The 12,656-nt window shown below is 46.5% G+C and overlaps 1 pseudogene; it reads right to left on the reverse strand.

Annotated features, from left to right (window-relative positions):
* Window positions 1-4,446: 4,446 nt before the first annotated feature.
* LOC119514778 lies at window positions 4,447-8,233 on the reverse strand (annotated as a pseudogene).
* Window positions 8,234-12,656: the final 4,423 nt, after the last annotated feature.

The raw sequence follows: 12,656 nt of genomic DNA on the forward strand, positions 1-12,656 counted from the left end.
CTACTAGAGCTAATAAACAAATTTAGCAAAGTACCGGGATACAAGATTAATGCACATAAGTCAGTAATGTTTCTATATGCTAGAAATGAACAAACTGAAGAGACACTCAAGAAAAAGATACCATTTTCAATAGCAACTAAAAAAATCAAGTACCTAGGAATAAACTTAACGAAAGATGTAAAAGACCTATACAAAGAAAACTACATAACTCTACTAAAAGAAATAGAAGGGGACCTTAAAAGATGGAAAAATATTCCATGTTCATGGATAGGAGGGCTAAATGTCATTAAGATGTCAATTCTACCCAAACTCATCTACAGATTCAATGCAATCCCAATCAAAATTCCAACAACCTACTTTGCAGACTTGGAAAAGCTAGTTATCAAATTTATTTGGAAAGGGAAGACGCCTCGAATTGCTAAAGACACTCTAAAAAAGAAAAACGAAGTGGGAGGACTTACACTCCCTGACTTTGAAGCTTATTATAAAGCCACAGTTGTCAAAACAGCATGGTACTGGCACAAAGATAGACATATAGATCAATGGAATTGAATTGAGAATTCAGAGATAGACCCCCAGATCTATGGCTGACTGATCTTTGATAAGACCCCCAAAGTCACTGAAGTGGGTCATAATGGTCTTTTCAACAAATGGGGCTGGAAGAGTTGGATATGCATATCCAAAAGAATGAAAGAGGACCCCTACCTCACACCCTACACAAAAATTAACTCAAAATAGACCAAAGATCTCAATATAAAAGAAAGTACCATAAAACTCCTAGAAGATAATGTAGGAAAACATCTTCAAGACCTTGTATTAGGCGGACACTTCCTAAACTTTACACCCAAAGCACAAGCAACAAAAGAAAAAATAGATAAATGGGAACTCCTCAAGCTTAGAAGTTTCTGCACCTCAAAGGAATTTCTCAAAAAGGTAAAGAGGCAGCCAACTCAATGGGAAAAATTTTTGGAAACCATGTATCTGACAAAAGACTGATATCTTGCATATATAAAGAAATCCTACAACTCAATGACAATAGTACAGACAGCCCAATTATAAAATGGGCAAAAGATATGAAAAGACAGTTCTCTGAAGAGGAAATACAAATGGCCAAGAAACACATGAAAAAATGTTTAGCTTCACTAGCTATTAGAGAGATGCAAATTAAGACCACAATGAGATACCATCTCACACCGATTAGAATGGCTGCCACTAAACAAACAGGAAACTACAAATGCTGGAGGGGATGTGGAAAAATTGGAACTCTTATTCATTGTTGGTGGGACTGTATAATGGTTCAGCCACTCTGGAAGTCAGTCTGGCAGTTCCTTGGAAAACTAGACATAGAGTTACCATTCGACCCAGAGATTGCACTTCTCGGTATATACCCGGAAGATCGGAAAGCAGTGACACGAACAGATATCTGCACGCCAATGTTCATAGCAGCATTATTCACAATTGCCAAGAGATGGAAACAACCCAAATGTCCTTCAACAGATGAGTGGATAAATAAAATGTGGTATATACACACGATGGAATACTACACAGCAGTAAGAAGGAACGATCTGGTGAAACATATGACAACATGGATGAACCTTGAAGACATAATGCTGAGCGAAACAAGCCAGGCACAAAAAGAGAAATACTATATGCTACCACTAATGTGAACTTTGAAAAATGTAAAACAAATGGTTTATGATGTAGAATGTAGGGGAACTAGCAATAGAGCGCAATTAAGGAAGGGGGAATAATAATCCAAGAAGAACAGATAAGCTATCACGGGTAAATTTAACGTTCTGGGAATGCCCAGGAATGACTATGGTCTGTTAATTTCTGATGGGTATAGTAGGAACAAGTTCACAGAAATGTTGCTATATTAGGTTACTTTCTTGGGGTAGAGTAGGAACATGTTGGAAGTAAAGTAGTTATCTTAGGTTAGTTGTCTTTTTCTTACTCCCTTGTTATGGTCTCTTTGAAATGTTCTTTTATTGTATTTTTTTTAATTATTATTTTTTATTTTTTTATTTTTCATACAGTTGATTTTAAAAAAAAAGTTAAAAAAAAAATAAGGAAAAAAAAAATGTAGAGGCCCCTTGAGGAGCCTGTGGAGAATGCAGGGGTATTGGCCTACCCCACCTCGATGGTTGCTAACATGACCACAGACATAGGGGACTGGTGGTTTGATGGGTTGAGCCATCTATCACAGGATTTACCCTTGGGAAGACTGTTGCTGCAAAGGAGAGGCTAGGCCTCCCTATAATTGTGCCTAAGAGCCTCCTCCTGAATGCCTCTTTGTTGCTCAGATGTGGCCCTCTCTCTCTAGCTAAGCCAACTTGGCAGGTGAAATCACTGCCCTCCCCGCTACGTGGGATCTGACACCCAGGGGAGTGAATCTCCCTGGCAACGTGGAATATGACTCCCGGGGAGGAAAGTAGACCCGGCATCGTGGGATGGAGAACATCTGCTTGACCAAAAGGGGGATGTGAAAGGAAATGAAATAAGCTTCAGTGGCAGAGAGATTCCAAAAGGAGCCGAGAGGTCACTCTGGTGGGCACTCTTACGCACAATTTAGACAACCCTTTTTAGGTTCTAAAAAATTGGGGTAGCTGGTGGTAGATACCTGAAACTATCAAACTACAACCCAGAACCCATGAATCTCGAAGACGATTGTATAAAAATGTAGCTTATGAGGGATGACAATGGGATTGGGAAAGCCATAAGGACCACACTCCACTTTGTCTAGTTTATGGATGAATGAGTAGAAAAATAGGGGAAGGAAACAAACAAACAAACAAACAGACAAAGGTATCCAGTGTTCTTTTTTACTTTAATTGCTCTTTTTCACTTTAGTTATTATTCTTGTTATTTTTGTGTGTGTGGTAATGAAGGTGTCAGGGATTGATTTTGATGATGAATGTACAACTATGTAATGGTACTGTGAACAATTGAATGTACGATTTGTTTTGTATGACTGCGTGGTATGTGAATATATCTCAATAAAATGAAGACTTAAAAAAAATAAAAAAATAAAATAAAATACAGTGTTATCGACATATATTCACAAACCCTACAGTCATCCACAACCTACAATCAGTTATTCACAGCACCATCATACAGTTGTGCGTTCATCACCAGAATCAATTTTTGAACCTTTTGCTTACTCCGAAATAAAAATAAAAGCAAAAAAGAACACCCAAAACTTTCCATCCCCTCCATCCCACCCTATTCTTCATCTAATTTTTGTCCCCATTTTTCCACTCAACTGTCCACACACTAGATAAAGGGAGTGCAAGCCACAAGGCTTTCACAATCACACAGTCACACTGCAAGCTACATAGCCATACAATTATCTTCAAGAATCAAGGTCACTGGGTTGCAGTTCGAAAGCTTCAGGTATTTCCCTCTAGCCATTCCAACACACTAAAGACTAAAAAGGGATATCTATATAGTGCATAAGAATACCATCCAGAGTGACCTCTCAATTCCCTTTGAAATCTCTCAGCCACTGGAACCTAATTTTGTTTCATCTCTCCTCCCCCTTTTGGTCAAGAAGATCCTGTCAGTCCCACAGTGCTGGGTCCAGGCTCATCCCCAGGACTCATTTCCTGCGTTACCAGGGGGATTTACACCCCTGGGAATCATTTCCCATGTAGGGGGAAGGGTAGTGAGTCCACCTGCTGAGTGGGTTTAGAGAGAGAGAGGGCCACATCTGAGCAACAAAGAGGCTTTCTGGGGGAGACTCTTAGGCCCAGCCCTTTGTTTGATAGGGGACAGCCTCCCTGGCTCCAGTCATTTTGTGAGTGAGTGAGGGGTGCTTTTGAGTCCAGATGAAGTGGTGCAGCTACACAGAGCTGGGGTCTCACAGACCTGGCTTTGATGCCCAGCTCTACCCCTTGTTGCTACATTTCCAAGTCTGGTCATCCTGAGCTGGAGCATCCTCACCTGTCAAAGGGGGACAATAGCAAGATCTCTGTCATGGCGTCACTGTGAGGATTAAATGATAAGGCACAGCACCTGGCACGGAGTAAACATTTGATGAATGCCTTTAGGATTAGATTTATGATTATTCTTAGAAACAGGGCTCTGAATAGGAGTTCATGGGGGATAAGGCCAAGACATGTTCTATATCAGTGCTGACCAATCGAAACAGAATGTGTGTCCCATGTGATATTTTTTTTCTTGTTTGGACATATTTTATTAAACATTTTTGGAGTACTGCTTCCCACCTTCAAAGTTTAGGAATAAAAAAACATTTTAATAAAACCAAATCTACACTAAAGACACATCCCTTTGTGTGAAGAAATATGAATGAAATGTGCATTAATATTTAGGAATAAAGTATTTCACTGCAGAAATATCTTTAAATGTCTCAAAAGCATGATAAATTCTAAATACTCTAAGACCATGTAGTTATTGCAATGTTCTTGTAAATGGTGAGCAATCAGCCTGATCTATGGCTTAGGATTTGTTTCCATGCTTGTCTCTTGAGTTTCCTCCACCTCTGAGAGCTTTTCATCATTTTCTAGTGTTTGTTGAAGTTCGTGGATGGTGCTAAGAAGAACGTGAAACTGTTTCCATCTCAATTCCAGCTTATCTTCAATGCTTTCTTTAATATGTGAAAGATGCTCCAGTTCTTTTCCCAGCGCTTCTAGTTCCTTTAACTCATGCCTGTCTGGATGATGCTGGATCACTTTTGCCAAAGCATCATACTCTTGGCAGTTTTTTTGTATTCATTTTGCTTGAAGAATTTGCTTTTTGCACTCTGCAATTTTTCATGTGCTCCAGCAATGCTACATTCTCTTTGTAAATTTTTTCATAATTTTCCATTTCTCTGAGATTCATATCATATACCAACAAGGTTTTGCCCACTGAAAATTCACATTGTGACAGTATCCTCAGCATTTGTTGATACTGGCTGATTCCCTCTTCCTGGGATCCAAAGTTGCACCATTTAATGAAACTCTTTATAGCAGATTAATTCTCTGGTCATCTCCAGCACTATCTCTATCAATCAGGAGATGCTTCCATATGACTTCGTCTTGCGTTTTGAAGATCACCCCCACTTCTGACTTCCTCTTGTTTTTCCTAGTCTCAATGTTCCTTTTGATGCTTCCTCATCCATTTATTTTACTTTTATGTTTCCTCATTATGGTGCGCTACCTTAAATATTTTCGTCAGTGCGCCCCATGTGATTTTAAATTTTCTAGTAGCCACATTAAAAAAGGTGATATTCATTTTAAATACATTGGATTTCAACCAATCTAACAAAATATTATCATTTAGATTTGCAAGCAATGTAAAAAAGTACTAATGAGATATTAGGCCTTCTTATTTTCAAACCAAGTTTTCAAATCGGGCTGTATTTTGCACAGCACACCTTGATTCGGATGCTGTGTTCTGAGTGCTCAGCAGCCACATGTGATCATGGCTCCTGTCCTGGATGGCACATTCTACAAAGGCTCTGTCATTCCCCCGGGCAATCGGCCCAGCTGCCCACTGTGCTAACGCGCTGGGACATACCCTCTATTGACCTCTTTCCCCTCCCTGCTGCGTTCCCCACTTCCCAATGAGTATTTCCTGGCCTCACTTCCCAAATAAACTCCTTGCCCTCAAAGCCTTGTTCCGGGGTCTGCTCTGGAGGGAGCATAGTCTAAGAAGGAGTTCTGGATTGCATCGTGTTCTCCAAAAAAGACATGTTGATGCACTGATCCCCCGTACCTCAGAGTGTGATCTTATTTGGGAACAGGGTCATTACGGATGGAATCAGGCAAGTTGAAATGAGGCCAGGCTGCAGCAGGGTGGGCCTTTACCCCAGTGTAACCAGTGTCCTTATAAGGACAGAAAATTTGGGCACAGAGAGACAGAGGGGAGAATGCCCTGGGACAACCAAGGCAGAGAACACCTTGGAAGGCCGGCAAGCCAGCAGCAGCAGCCAGGAGACATGCGTGGAACGGATTCTTCCCAACAAACCCAGAGGGAGCATGGCCCTGTCAACAACTCGACTCCGGAAGTCGAGCTTCCAGCAACGTGGGAGAACGACTTTCTGTTGTTTGAAGCCACCCGATTTGTGGTACTCTGTTATGGTGGCCCTAGGAGGTGAAGACAACAGTTCTTCCTTTATCCTTCCACCACTTCCATGAAGCCAGAGGAGAAAGGGGTGTTACTTCCCATTCTCTAGGAGGGAGGTTGGCTCTGCAGACTGTTACCCAGCAGGCCTGTGGCAGAACCAGGTGCCGAAGGTAAGTGCTCTCCCCACCTGCTGCCACCCATCCTGGGCCTCTATTTTTTATTTATCTCTTGAGCCAGGAGAGCAGCATTCTAGCTGTGGAAGGGGGGATGGCTTTGTTTCCTGCCCTCTGCCCTAGTGTGGGACCTTGCGGGACAGACAGGTTCTGGCTTCCAGTATGTGACCCACCCTGGCTGGGCCTGCCTCACAGTGTGATCCTGTGCAGCCTGGGGACACAGACTGGGACCCTGGGGGCCAATGGCAGCAGGGGTGAATGGGCTCCCGTGAAGGCGGTGATGGAAAGAACACCCCTGGGTTCCCCAGCCTCACAAATCCAGCAAGAGTTGCAGAATAGACCAGATCTCCTGGAAGGAAGGGGAAAAAAAAACGAGCAAAAACCTCTCCCATCTGTTGAGTATTAACCTCTGAACCATTTAACCAAACATTGGCTTCTCCTGTCATTTGATAAGGTGTATCCAGCAAAGGGAGATGAGAAAATTGGGAGGTTATTCTTTTAAATTACATCAGCAGGGGGTTTGTTCCTGCTGCAGAGCTCAGAGGGTGCTGTCTCGGACATCACATCACCACCGGCACACTCAAGGACAGACTTGAGTGCTTTCCTCTGCCTGGGAGTTCAGGCATTCACAGGGATATAAAAAAAAACAAGATGGATTTTAAAATAAAGCCCATGCACGGCAGGCTGTCTGCCCTGCGCCAATGCTGCAGCGAGGGGCGATTATGGAGGAAGGAATGTTTTGTGTCACTGTCACAGGGAAATGTCCGACGGCTTTTCTGCAGAGACAACACCTCTCAGTCTTCCAGAGACTCTGTGTGCAGACTTCCGGAGCTGTTGGGGACCTCCGAGGCCATCTGCCTTCCCCAAACCCCCCTTTGAGTCTAGTTCCCCAGCAGGATGGGCCGGCTTGCTGTCTAGACAGATAGGGACCTCTGGGGCTGGCCAGCTGGCTTCTGCTGGCAGATTGGACCTGTCTTGAGGACCTCAGGCCCTGGACAGAAGGGCAGAGCCCAGGCCTTGGCCGCTGTCTCCAGCCCAGTGCTCTCTTCCTGTCCTTCGCCTGCCCTTCCCCGATAGAAGCAGGTGACTTCCCCAGGCCTGGCCCCTTCCCTGGCTGCACCCCAACCTCATGGGAGACGTACTGAGCCCTGGAGAGAGTTGACGGTCTGAAATAAATGCCTTGAATGACCCTACACTGGTCCCTTCCCCTCTCTGGGCTTTGGTTTTCCCATGGGTCTAAAAGAGCTGGATGATCTAAGATGCGCCAACTCTGATGCATGCTGGCATTTGTTCATAGGATTCCTCCAATAGGAAGGAAACATTCATCTTTTTTAGACCTGTTTCACTGCAAATTCCCTCCTTTTCTCCTGTCCTCTCCCTTGGTTGCCTGAGCAGTGGGGTCCTGCCGGCCTCCTGCCCTGGACTCACTAGCCTCGTGTCTCTTGTATGTCGTGTCCTCCCTGGTAGGGGGACGAGAAAGGCCACCCTCTCTCCCTGAGCCTGGATCACAAACCAGGCCCTGAGCAGAGCTCTTCCAGGGGCATTAGCTCAGGTAGCTTTCTTGGCCTCTCGGGGTGTGGCTGCTTCCCATTTCAGATGACGAAACAGGGGTTCCAAATCTGTGACTTGACCAAGGCCACATGCTAGGAAGAGGCAGGGCTGGAATTCTGACCAGATCTGTCTCACTCTAAAGGCCAGATTCCCTCTACTACCTCCTGTTACACCGTCCCTGGGCACTCGGCCATCTGGTTCTTCCTGGATGGAACCCTGAGCTCCCGGAGGACAGGGGAGGCAGCACGGCACAGAATCTTTGCTTCCAGAGACCTAACTCCTTGAGACAAGAGGGGAAGCAGAAAGGACACACTCCAGTCTCAGAAACAGCCAGGATGTGACAATAGTTCATGTCCACCCAAGTCTCCCCACTGCGTGAACTCACACCTGTTCCATTCACCACCTAAGTCGCGCAGCGTCAGAGACGGCTCGATGGTCATCCCATGTGAGAGCCAAGTGACCCCAGCGTGAGGCGTCACCATTTCCCACATGAAGGAGGGGTGCGACCTCAGCACCTGGCTTCCCGACCCACCTGATGGGGATAAGGCCCCCCACCCCCCACCAGGTAATGGTGAGCAGCAACAGTGGAAAGTAGAAGCCCCTCTCCTGGGCTCCATCTCACGTCTCACCTTAGCACCCTCCTGTTGCGTGTGTAATAGTCACCAGCCTGTGGCATTTTCTGAATATTTGCACACATTTATATGCTTTGGTTCTCCCAACAGACCTTCCAGGAGGTTGGGCTGCCCTTGCTTTTGCCCCTAGTTTATGCATAAAGAAACCGAGGGCTTGCGGAGGAGTTGGGGAGCTTCTTGGGGCCCCCTGCCTACCGACAGCTCTCTGTCTTCCGGTCACTTGGACAGCGCAGGCCTGCGAGGGCAGCCCAGCAACCAGCTGCAGCCCAGATGTGGAGACCAGGCCGGCCACAGAGGAGGGGGCGGGTGGGAACAGCGTCCCGTTTCCTCCCTTTAAGACGAATGGTTCAGGGGCCACTGGAGGCCCTGCCGGCTGCGGCCGGATGAGGAGCCTCCCGGGACCCTCATGAGGCGGGAGGATGTGCTCATCCTGGAAACAATTCCCACCTTGTGAGGTGGCTACTTGGGGGATGAAATCAGAGGACAGGGTGCTCAGTGAGCTGCCGCCCTTTCCCCCTCACGCCACGACCCTCTGAATAATTTTGTTTAGGCCCCAAGTCTTGTCTGTGCAAAGGTGGGGCTGCTAAGAGAGGGTCCATCTCAGCCAGCATTTGGAACCCCCTTTTCCGGCCACGAGTGAGCACATACACATGCATACACATGCCCTTGTGCCCATATACACGTGCACAGGTGTACACACATGCACTCCACACAGACACACACACTGACACCTACATCCACGTACACCCCTACCACCCAGGAGAAACTGTGAACTCCATCAAGTTCTTGGAGCTCCCCTGAGCCCCCCCCGGAGGGGAGGGAAGGAAGCTGGGTGTTGTATATCATTTCCCTCCAAACAGACAGTGTCTTCTCTGCCCAAAGCAGGGTGGGGGTGGCCAGTGGCTGTGGCTTGGCCTTGAGAAGGAACCCCTGGGGCCCGTATTTCACAGACACCCCAGACAGAGGCTGCTGTCAGAAGTGCTGTCTAATTTCCTCCCCTGACAGCTGGCCCAGGGCCCCCCAACAAAGAGGAGCATTGTCTCCTCCTCCCGCCCCTGGCATGCGCTCCACAGAGATCCATTGGAGGGTACAGGTGGGGATTTGGGGGCTGAAGGCCCTGCATCCTGCACTACCTCCCCCAGGAGGGCCACAGATTCCTGAGCAGAAAGAGCTTGGTGCTGGCCAAGGGGTTCCCCAGCCCTGTAGGCTGCCCAGCACCCCACCCCGCACCCCTCATTCCTGTAGGGAAGCCACTCAGGAGGCTCCTCCAAGCACTTCTGCCCCCCTGGGTCCTCTGGTAAGGGCTTCTCAGGCCTTTCAGGGAAGAGATGGTGAGAAAAACACTTAAGGGATAGTGGCCAAGGATTGGACAGCGTCTTAAGGGACTGGGCCTCCCCACCCTCTCCCAGAATAACACGGCCTTCTGCGCTCAGTCTCCCTTCTGGAGGGGGGCTTGCAGGGCTGGCTGTGGGAAGGGGCAGTTGTGCCTGGTTCTCCCCTACCTTGGACTTTTCACAGGGAAGGGAAAGTGGGCTCCCAGGGGTCAGAGCCAAGGGAAGACAGAATGAAGGGAGATGGCGAGAGATGGCCTATGGAGTTGAGTGCCGCTGCGGGACTTTCTAGGAGAAGGTTGTCGAGCAGCCCCTGGGTGTCTGCTTTCAGATTCTCTCCCGGGGACCCCTCCAAAGAGCAGGGGCACCAGGCTGCTCCTCCCAGGTGCCAGGCCACTGGCCAAGATCCGAGTGCTGCCTCCCCGGAGGGTGTGTGTGTGTGTGTGTGTGTGTGCGCGCGTGTGTGTGTGTGTGCGTGTGTGTGTGTGGTGGGGATTCTTAGCAGCTGAATTGCTGTCATCCAGTGGGCTCGGGGGCTATTAGTGGCTACAGTGTGCAAGAGAGTGGAGGTTCTGCTCTGGGCCAATGCAGTGGGAGGGCCCTTTACCTTCATCACTATTCCCTAATGCCTCTCTTACCTGTTCAGTTTTGTACTTTGCAAACATTTTACTTATGGTGCCTGTTTATCTTTAGTACTCAAGACAGACCATGATATCAGAAATCTCCATTTTTTAAAAATTATTTTTTATTGTAGAATTTAACATACATATATAAAGAACTGATGACTTTCCAAGTGCAATTTAGCAAGTAGTTAGAGAGCAAATTTCAAAGAATATTATAGGTTACAGTTCCACATTTGCAGTTATTTCCTTGATGTGAAATACAACATATATATAAAAAGGTGGTAGCTTTCAAATTACAATATAGCAAGTAGCTATAGAACAAATTTCAAAGGATGCTATGTATTAGAGTTCCACCATGTCAATTCTTTCCTTCTAGCTATTCTAATACCCTAGCAACTAAGAAAAAGAAAATTATGTAAAGATTCAGTATTCATAATCCTTTGTTAAATTCCATCTTGTCTGTTGCTACCCCTTCCTCTAGTTTAATCACTTTCCCGATCTTCAGGGATGTCCTGGCAGTGACCACACTAACTGGTTCATGTTGTAAAGGGGTGTTGACATTATGGGAAAAGGGAACACATCTGGTTGATGTTCTTGAAGAAGCTCTAGCATCTGGGGTTTGGAACTTAGCTGGCATAGGAGTTCTCTTAAGTTTCTGAAGAATAAACTTAGTGAGTGAAATTTTTATAGAGTCTCAGACAGGGATCCGGGTACTCTTTAAAGTTTTTGGGACTGCTGTTAACTTGGGCTTGTTATCCTGTGGTCATTTGGCATGTCTAGGTGAAGCTTGCACAGGAGTAACCTCCAGGACAGCCATGGGACTCTATTAGAATTCTCTCAGCCACTGAAACCTTATTTTGTTGCCTTTCTTTTCCCCCTTTTGGTCAAAAAAAGGCATTCTCAGTCCCTTGATGCCAAGGTCAGGGTCACTTCTGGAATTCGTGTCCCATGTCACCACGAAGGCTCATTTATCTGGGGGGGCTGACGAATTTATTTGCAGAGTTAAGCTTAGAGAGAGAAAATTCACATTTGAGCAACAAAAGAGGTTCTCTGGAGGAGAAAGCTCCATTTCTGCAGAGTCAGGAAGTTGGTCCAGAGAGGGTAAGTGGCTGTCTAAAGTCACACAGCAAATGAGTAGGAGAGCAGACATTAAACCTGGGCTTCCTTCTCCTTGCTCTCTGCTTTTCTTCTTACTGGGTTGCAAAAAGAGGAGAGAGGGAGAGAGAGAGAGAGAGAGAGAGAGAGAGAGAGAGAGAGAGGAAGCACACCTCCACTGAGCTGGGCACTGTGCCAGGTTTTCTGCAGCCCTCCCCCCATTGCGTAGGGGACAGGATGATTGTCTCCACTCACTGTGCCAGGACCAAACACATAGCTGGCACTCGAGAAATATTTTTATGGAATGAATGAATGAATCTAATCCTCCCATCAGCAAAATATTATCTATACTTTGTGGAATCATTTTTTCAATGCATGCTTATCAAGCACCAAAATTTCCACAGGCCACTGGGATGAGGAAACTGAGGCTCAGAAAAGTTAAGTGATGCGACGAAGGCCACACAGCCAGTTGGTGACAGAGCCCACATTGGAACCCAAGTCTATGTGTGGGTGTGTCTGTGTGGATGTGTTGAGGGGTCTCTCTGTGTGTGTGTGTCTGTGTATGTGCATGTCCACGTGTGGTTGTGGTTGTGGGAAGCTGGGAACTGGTGTAGGGAAGATGACAAGGAGTAAGCGATTTCCCCTCCTGCAATGCAGAGAATATTAAAGGAAAATAACCTAAAGAGAGCACAGTCCCCACCAGGCAACTGGCCAGCTCCGACACAGGTCTGCAGCTCTCCAGCCAGGGACACTGGCCATTTGAGATAGGATTTGCATTCCTGGAAAACTGGTTTTAAATCATTAAAAAAACATACAAATAAAACCATCTTTTATAGGCACTGGGGAAGACTGCTGCTTGATGAAATCCTGTAGCAAATTTTCTTTTCAATCATGAAGAATTCTTTGGAGACTTTGAATTTGCCACTGGATTTTCTCAGAGCATGGTAAACCTGCTGCATGGTAGACAAAGCCAACTGTCAGTTTCTTGCCAAGCTGAGCACAGACTCGATGGTTGATGCCCATCTTGGGGGTTCTAAGACCCCAGCTGAGCCTGCTCCCTTCCCAATAATGCTGGAGTTAAGCCCAGCCGTGGGCCCCAGCTCTGGGGACCGGCTGGAATCCTGAGCCAGCAGCTCCGGTTAGGAAATTAATAAAGAAAAGAAGCTCTCACAGCCAGGTCCA

The sequence above is a fragment of the Choloepus didactylus genome, chromosome 18 (assembly GCF_015220235.1).
Source record: "Choloepus didactylus isolate mChoDid1 chromosome 18, mChoDid1.pri, whole genome shotgun sequence".
Lineage (NCBI taxonomy): Eukaryota > Metazoa > Chordata > Mammalia > Pilosa > Megalonychidae > Choloepus > Choloepus didactylus.